Genomic DNA, 7,573 nt, shown 5'->3' on the forward strand with positions numbered 1-7,573 from the left:
TGTTTGCCTGTAACTCAATGACCTCCAGCTTAATTTTATCGACGCAACTGGCCACATTTGCTTCAAGTGGTTTTGAATAACCTCACTTTTTCTGCCTTTGAATCCAAGTCAGAAAACTGCTCCTGAAACTGCACCTGGAGAATTTTGATAATCTCGCATGCAGATGGTGTTGGGAGACAATCTTTCGAAAAGATGTTTTCAGCTTTTTTTCTTCAAAACATATATGTATTCGTTTGTATATAATAAGCATTTTCCTGGTAGCCTTGTTCTTGATATTACAAGGATTAGCTTGTCTCCAGCAACACCATTTATTTATTTTTTTTATTTCATGCCCAAGTGCATGACTAATAAAACTCGGCAGCATTTTCGTCGAATTATTAAGTGGTTATTAGATATTAGTTTGAAGAAAGTCATCAGAACAACTTCAAGTTCTAAATACATGGGAATCTACAAGTTAAATAAAAATCTGGGACTTGCAGATTGGGCAGAACCAAGAGAGTAGTGAAGAATTATGGTATGCAAAGTAATATTTGGCAGGGAAAGTCACTGGTGATAAATCGCTAGGGATGGCACCGTGATTGCGTGATTTTCGGGGATTCGGGGAACCAAATTTTTTTCGCAGTGACGCATAGATTTTCGGGGAATACTTGAGAATTCGGGGATAGTGTTGATAGTGTTGATACTAGTTTGAAGAAAGTCATCAAAACAACTTCAAGTTCTAAATGCATGGGAATCTACAAGTTAAATAAAAATCTGGGACTTGCAGATTGGGCAGAACCAAGAGAGTAGTGAAGAATTATGGTGTGCAAAGTAATATTTGGCAGGGAAAGTCACTGGTGATAAATCGCTAGGGATGGCACCGTGAATCAACTTATCAGTTAACTAAGAATCCGTTCGTCAAAAAAAAAAAAAACGTTCAAAGTTAACTAAGGACGAAAAATTAATTGTGCTAGTGCCCTTTTAAGGGACAAAAATTGGAGGGAAACTAGACCCTTCCCATGCTCAGTGTAGACTCAAAGCCGGAGTTCCCCAGGGCAAAGTTTACCACGCTTCACACTGCGCTCTGGGGGGATATGTTACTACTAGCGTTTTGTTTTTTGATCTTTGAACTATTTTGAAATAAATGAACATCGCGAAATTTTATTGGATGCATTCGGGAAAAAGGGCCAGGAGGAGGGGGGGGAAATGGACCTTCGATCACTTTTGACTCTTAAGAGTACGAGAACTTCCTATTTAAAATCGAATGGCTCTTAAGTATATACGATCATCCCTTCCATAGAAATATATATGCCCCCAGGGCATAACTTACAACACTTACCCCGAGCCCTGGTGGTTGTGTCGACCCCGGAGTTTTTGCTACTTGATCTGTAAACTTTTTTTTTACAAAATGGCTATATCCAAATTTTGATCGGATACATTTTGGGGAAAATTGATCGGATGGGGAGGGGGCTAGTTGAGGCCAAAAAATATCGCTTCAGCAATTTTACTCGAATTTTTGTTCAATTTAAATTTGAGAAGTTAACAATTACGGACTATTTTCAGAAAAGATGCATCGGAACTTCAATCGAGCTTTGGCATTTTAATTTAATTAAGGCGAGAGGTCATTTGCTATCATCTGCTTTAACGGAGGACTAACAAAAAGAAAATGATTTCTGCACACAAAGTATAATTTTAAACAAATCATTCACCGGGCTCTATTGGTACTAGTGGTTAGTACGTCGGTGCAATTACCATTCGTTTAAAAGCGGAGAAGTCTCTTCGAGTCCCACCAAAACTTTTTTTTTAGACAAATAATTTTTTTTTAAATCCCCCAGAGTAAGGGGGCAAGTGTGGTAAGTTATTCCCCAGGGAATATAGGTTTTTATGCAAGGGGTGGTCGAATAAACTGGTCGTATAGATCGTATAGACAATTAGCCCCAACCTATGTTTTCAGCGTATCAGCGTTTTCTGATACGATGAATCTGACGGCGTGATTTTCATTAAAACTCTTTCACTTGTAGGGGATGTTTCCCCCCTCTTTAAAAATTCACGTAAATTTTCTCAGGCTCGGAGCCGTTGATGAGTAATAGTAGACTAAATAGAGTTTATATATTTAGAATCAGCATTATAAGCCCATTATTTTGATACATTTATTGACGTCGAAATTCCTTTTTTAAAAGTTTATATTACTATTGAGCCGTATTGCTTGTTTTTTTTTTTTAGTAGTAGTTTCGCGAACACTTACAAACAGTCAGGTGTCTCCCAAGGATGACAGCTAAGAGTTCGGTATCACCTCTCCTTCATCACTTTTGGCTCGTCATTTACTGTTCAGTACTTCCGCTTTCCCAAAATTTTCAGAGATTACCCTAATAAATTTCACAAAAACGCTTGGTCCCAGGAACGCAAAAGCTGTAAATCTGACCCTGGATATCGAAAAATAAAATAACCAACACCACCTCGAGTCTGGCGTAAATACATTCTAAGGCCACACTGGTTAACATGATGCTTGATAAACAAAAACAAATAATTAAGAAAACAAAAACGAGGTGATTTTTAGCCAGTTAGAAAAAAAAGCGAAAAGACAAAGCAGATATTTCAGCAAGGAACTCCGCCAAGCCATTATCCCAGCTCAACACGCTCACAAAAACAAACCTTTTGAATTTAATTTATTTGTTTTTTCGTTTTCGCTTTTTTTCAACTGGATGAAAATCACCCTCGTTTCTAAGTTTCTGTATTGTTACTGTTTTTTTTTTTACCAAAATAGGGTTTGACGTTTACAGGCATTTTTTATACTTTATAATTTCATTTTTTTCCCCCGAAAATCATATTATACACTTACCACTACATTAAGTCTGTCAATAAACTAATTATGCATTATTATTACACTAAAAGAACGCTGCGAAACACCAAATGCAGGATGGCGTTGATGATTTCTTCTCCGATTTCGGTTACACTTTCCACTCTTATAAACTACTCATACATTTTGCTGAAGATAAAGACTTGAGGATATAGAATCACATATTAAAAAAAAGATCGATTTTTCTTACTAAGTGCTGTTTAATCCTTGCAAAATTTTGTGACACATATCGTAGTAACAATGAAGAAAATCACAAAGAATAATTTCACATACTAGAATGACGACAAAACAAAACCTACACAAAAAAAGGTAAGGAAAGTAAAAGTATTAAAAATACATTAAATCAATAAGGAAAATTCAGTAAAAGGAATGAAGATGTAATAAAACTAATGTTCAAACCCAAAGTGGTTCCTCGGCTTGTTTTTATGCTTCTTTTCTTCCATAAGGTTTTTTCGGGGTTCGCAAACAAAGTTTCTACTTTTCCCATTTAAAACATGCATATTTTGACTTTAGCTCAACAATATTTTATATTTAAAAACTTTTTATGCTTTTAATAGGTTGGTGATACATTTAAAACCTGTTTCCACCGTTCTTACCAAAACTTATTGATAACAATTTTACAAATAATCATGCTTCCGCAAGCAAATAGAAGAATTGTTGCTACCGACTCAGTACAATTGTTTAAGAATTCAAAACATTGTTAAAGAAGATTGTTGATAGATTTTGAGCACAAAATTTGAAAAACTTGAAGAATAAAAACAAATATTCTTAACGAAAATCACTTAATATCAAATGCCAACGGTTTCGTAGAACAGAAGTAAAACGTCAAATGTTATTTAACAAATGAATTTGGAGAACTTTCATGGTTTACAGCTTTGCATTCCTTTTTGTGTTTTTCTTAAAGTCTGATAGACCAAATTTACCAAATTTATCTTTACCAAAATTACCTTTTTTAATTTGAAAACTACCGATCTCTCTGATGGCCCGATTATATGCATGGTTGTGGCAGATCCTTCGACCCTTCCCATGTTTTTCTCCAGATTTCTCCATGCAACTATTTAGAGCGGAGTCGACTCTGGCCGAGATTACAGAGTCACGCCGCTAACCCCTGCTGCAAACCAGATAATCAGTGATATCAGGACTCATACCCCTACCCTTACGGAAACAGGATTGCATGCGAGTGCACCAACCATTCGATCAGTACGGCGAGTTTTCAGGATCTAACAAAAAATTGTTAGTAGCGATCAGGATAGCGGAAACAGTTTTTTATTCATACCTTGGGTAAATGAATGTCCATTACATAAGTTTCAAGTCACTTAGCTTGATCTAGGAAGTTAAACTCAGCTGTTGCTGGACTTTGACCCCTGAAATAATAGAAAAACATATAAATTTAACATGTTTAAACATTTTATTTATGATTGTTTAAGCTAACTCAGTTGTTGCTATGTTTTTGCAGTTGTTGCTCAAACATTTTTTGTTGCTATTTTGATTTTAGGAAAATTTAAACTTCGTTTATAGAACTGCTTTTACTTTATTTATTCGATTCATATTTCTGCTGCTCAAATTACCTGTCTCTTTTTCATGTTTTGTTCTATTTTTAATCATCCCCTCATATTTAAAGCTTAAAAAAAGTGTTCATTTCTGTTCTATCAAGTTTATTCTATTTTACTTTTAAATTAGTATACTCTTTTTCATGCTATGCTTTGCTTCCTACATTACCCCCTTAGGGGAAATGAAGACCAGAGGAATTTTTGTGAGAAAATGGGTGTGACTTGTGCTCTATTTGTTCAATCATTTCATGTATTTTGGACCAAGCCTCAAAAAGGGATGAAGAGAAGTGACAAGAAACGGTTTAAAGAAGGGAGAAACTTCCTGGGAGTGGTATAATGATCAAATTGGAGTTGAGGAGGTTTGTGTGGTGGCCCCAAATGGGTTCTTGCTGTCAGGGAACACTCTGATGGGTTGTCACTAGCAGTAATCTTTACGTTAGTCTTATTACCTTTTAATAAAACCCTTACCATTACACGTTACTCTTACTACTGCAAGTTATAAAATCCCTATTAATCATTTTTCACTTAAGAACAACAAATAGTGCATTTTGGTTATTTGAAAATATGACTACAGACTATAGCATTAAGTGAGTAATAACAGATTGAACACTTTGGGAATTAAATTGAAACATGACAAATTCCTAACATAAGATTATAATGTAGATTTCAAATAATTAAAATGAAACCTAAAAATCTGAAACAGTAAAAATCTTTAAATTTTTATGCAATAAAAAAAGTAAGGATTTTAGCACTTGGATCTTACAGTCTCTACCGGCAGTGCTGATCTCTGTTTAGCATCCCTTGAGCTAGGAACTGCAATGGGGTGTTGGGGACCTGCCATCCTGTGCTTTCACACACCCTTCCTATTTATATTCCCCGGATTTGTTCACACACCCATTCATGGCTGAGTCGGCTCGGGCTGTGATTACAGAGTCATGCCACTGACCTCTACTTCAAATAAAAATAACCCGCGACCCCAAAACTGAAACCCCTGTCTTCACAGACAAAGGATTTTAAGCCTACTGTGCTACCCACTTGGCTAGGACAAGTGGTTTTATGCCTTTATATTAGCTTAAATTAGCAAACAAGCTAACCAAAACTAGTGAAATAAACCATCCTTTTCAGCATAAGAATCTAGATAGTCTCATAATACAATGGATAAAAACATTAGTAAAGAGTTTATATAAAACAGAAGACACTAGTCAATTGAGACACTAGTCAATATCGAAGAGGAGCAGTCTAACCTATTGTAAATTCATGAATAAATAACTACAGCTTTAGCTGCTCAATCTATTATAATTTAATTTACTCAGTCAATTTTTAGTGAATTTGGGTTGGTCAGGCAAATACTTACCGGAGTATTTTGTGTAGTTGACTAACGTTAAAAGCCATTTCTTGGGCTTGGACTGATACGAACTTGAAATCGGCGACATAATGAATTCCATGATTGCTCCCTTTGGATTAAACTCCAGGGTCTAGATTTGATTCATATATCTTCGTGCTCTATTTCTGAAGCAAAAGACTCTTGACTAGTACGTCGACATATGCAACTACTGTAAGTAGTTGTACTGTCTGTCCAAAGTACTGTCCAAAAGCTTTGACATTTGTAAAGTCTTCCTTGGGTAAAAACTTATAGAACTCGAAAGTCCATCTTTGAGGTCGTTTGCTTGTAACTCAATGACCTCCAGCTTAATTTTATCGACGCAACTGGCCAAACTTGCTTCAAGTGGATTTTGAAATAACCTCACTTTTTCTGCCTTTGAATCCAAGTCAGAAAACTGCTCCTGAAACTGCACCTGGAGAATTTTGATAATCTCGCATGCAAATGGTGTTGGGAGACAATCTTTCGAAAAGATGTTTTCAGCTTTTTTTCTTCAAAACATATATGCATTCGTTTGTATATAATAAGCATTTTCCTGGTAGCCTTGTTCTTGATATTACAAGGATTAGCTTGTCTCCAGCAACACCATTTATTTATTTTTTTATTTCATGCCCAAGTGCATGACTAATAAAACTCGGCAGCATTTTCGTCGAATTATAAAGTGGCTATTAGATACTAGTTTGAAGAAAGTCATCAGAACAACTTCAAGTTCTAAATGCATGGGAATCTACAAGTTAAATAAAAATCTGGGACTTGCAGATTGGGCAGAACCAAGAGAGTAGTGAAGAATTATGGTATGCAAAGTAATATTTGGCAGGGAAAGTCACTGGTGATAAATCGCTAGGGATGGCACCGTGATTGCGTGATTTTCGGGGATTCGGGGAACCAAATTTTTTTCACAGTGACGCATATATTTTCGGGAAATACTTGAGAATTCGGGGATAGTGCAAGCCCTGCTTGATTTCTAATCAGGAAAATCAAAATACTAAACCAAACGAGAAGGAAAAGCTCCGACTTTGCGGTTGGCGCACTAAAGAATTGCCGCACAATTAATTTAAAGTCGACTGAACGCCGCCGCCTCTACCGGCAATGGTAGTTTCCTCTACCGGAAAATTTTATACTTCTCATTTCCCAATGTGAAAATTTTATACTTTTTATGGTAGCTTCATGGCTAGGTGTAAAAAAGAAAGCTTTGAATAGATTAGGATGGAGGAGTAGCGTGTAGCTGTGTTGGGTGCAGGCGCCTTGGTGCTGCAATGAGTTGTTAGTAGTAGCAATAGTAGTGTTATTCCCTTGTAAAGAAAAAAAGTAATATCCAGCATTAAAAATACTGCATCAGAGTGGGTGATTTTAATACAAAGCTGGATCATTCAATCTGGCAAACCCTAAATGAATCATCATATTTTGCAACAGCCTGGCCTTTTATCATAGAGGGAAGAATAAGCTGCCGAGTTTGAATTTTTTGCCAGAAATTATTTGTAAATGTATAACAAAAAATATTTATTAATATTAGTTTCATAATAAACTTATCAGTTAAATAAGAATCTGTTCGTCAAAAAAAAAAAAAACGTTCAAATTTAAATAAGGACGAAAAATTAATAGTGCTATTACCCTTTTTAAGTTAAAAAAAATTTGAGGGCAACTAGGCCCCTCCCTTGCGCAGTATATAGTCAAAACCGGTGAGCCACGGGGCATAGTTTACAACGCTTGACCCTGTCCTCTGGGGGGATGTGTCGACTCTAGAGTTTTTGTTTTTTGATCTTTGAACCATTTTGAACAAAATTACCATATCGAAATTTTATTGAA

This window comes from Artemia sp. Qi Xiang Cuo, unplaced genomic scaffold (assembly GCF_049724085.1).
Source record: "Artemia sp. Qi Xiang Cuo unplaced genomic scaffold, ASM4972408v1 HiC_scaffold_3025, whole genome shotgun sequence".
NCBI classification, from domain to species: domain Eukaryota; kingdom Metazoa; phylum Arthropoda; class Branchiopoda; order Anostraca; family Artemiidae; genus Artemia; species Artemia sp. Qi Xiang Cuo.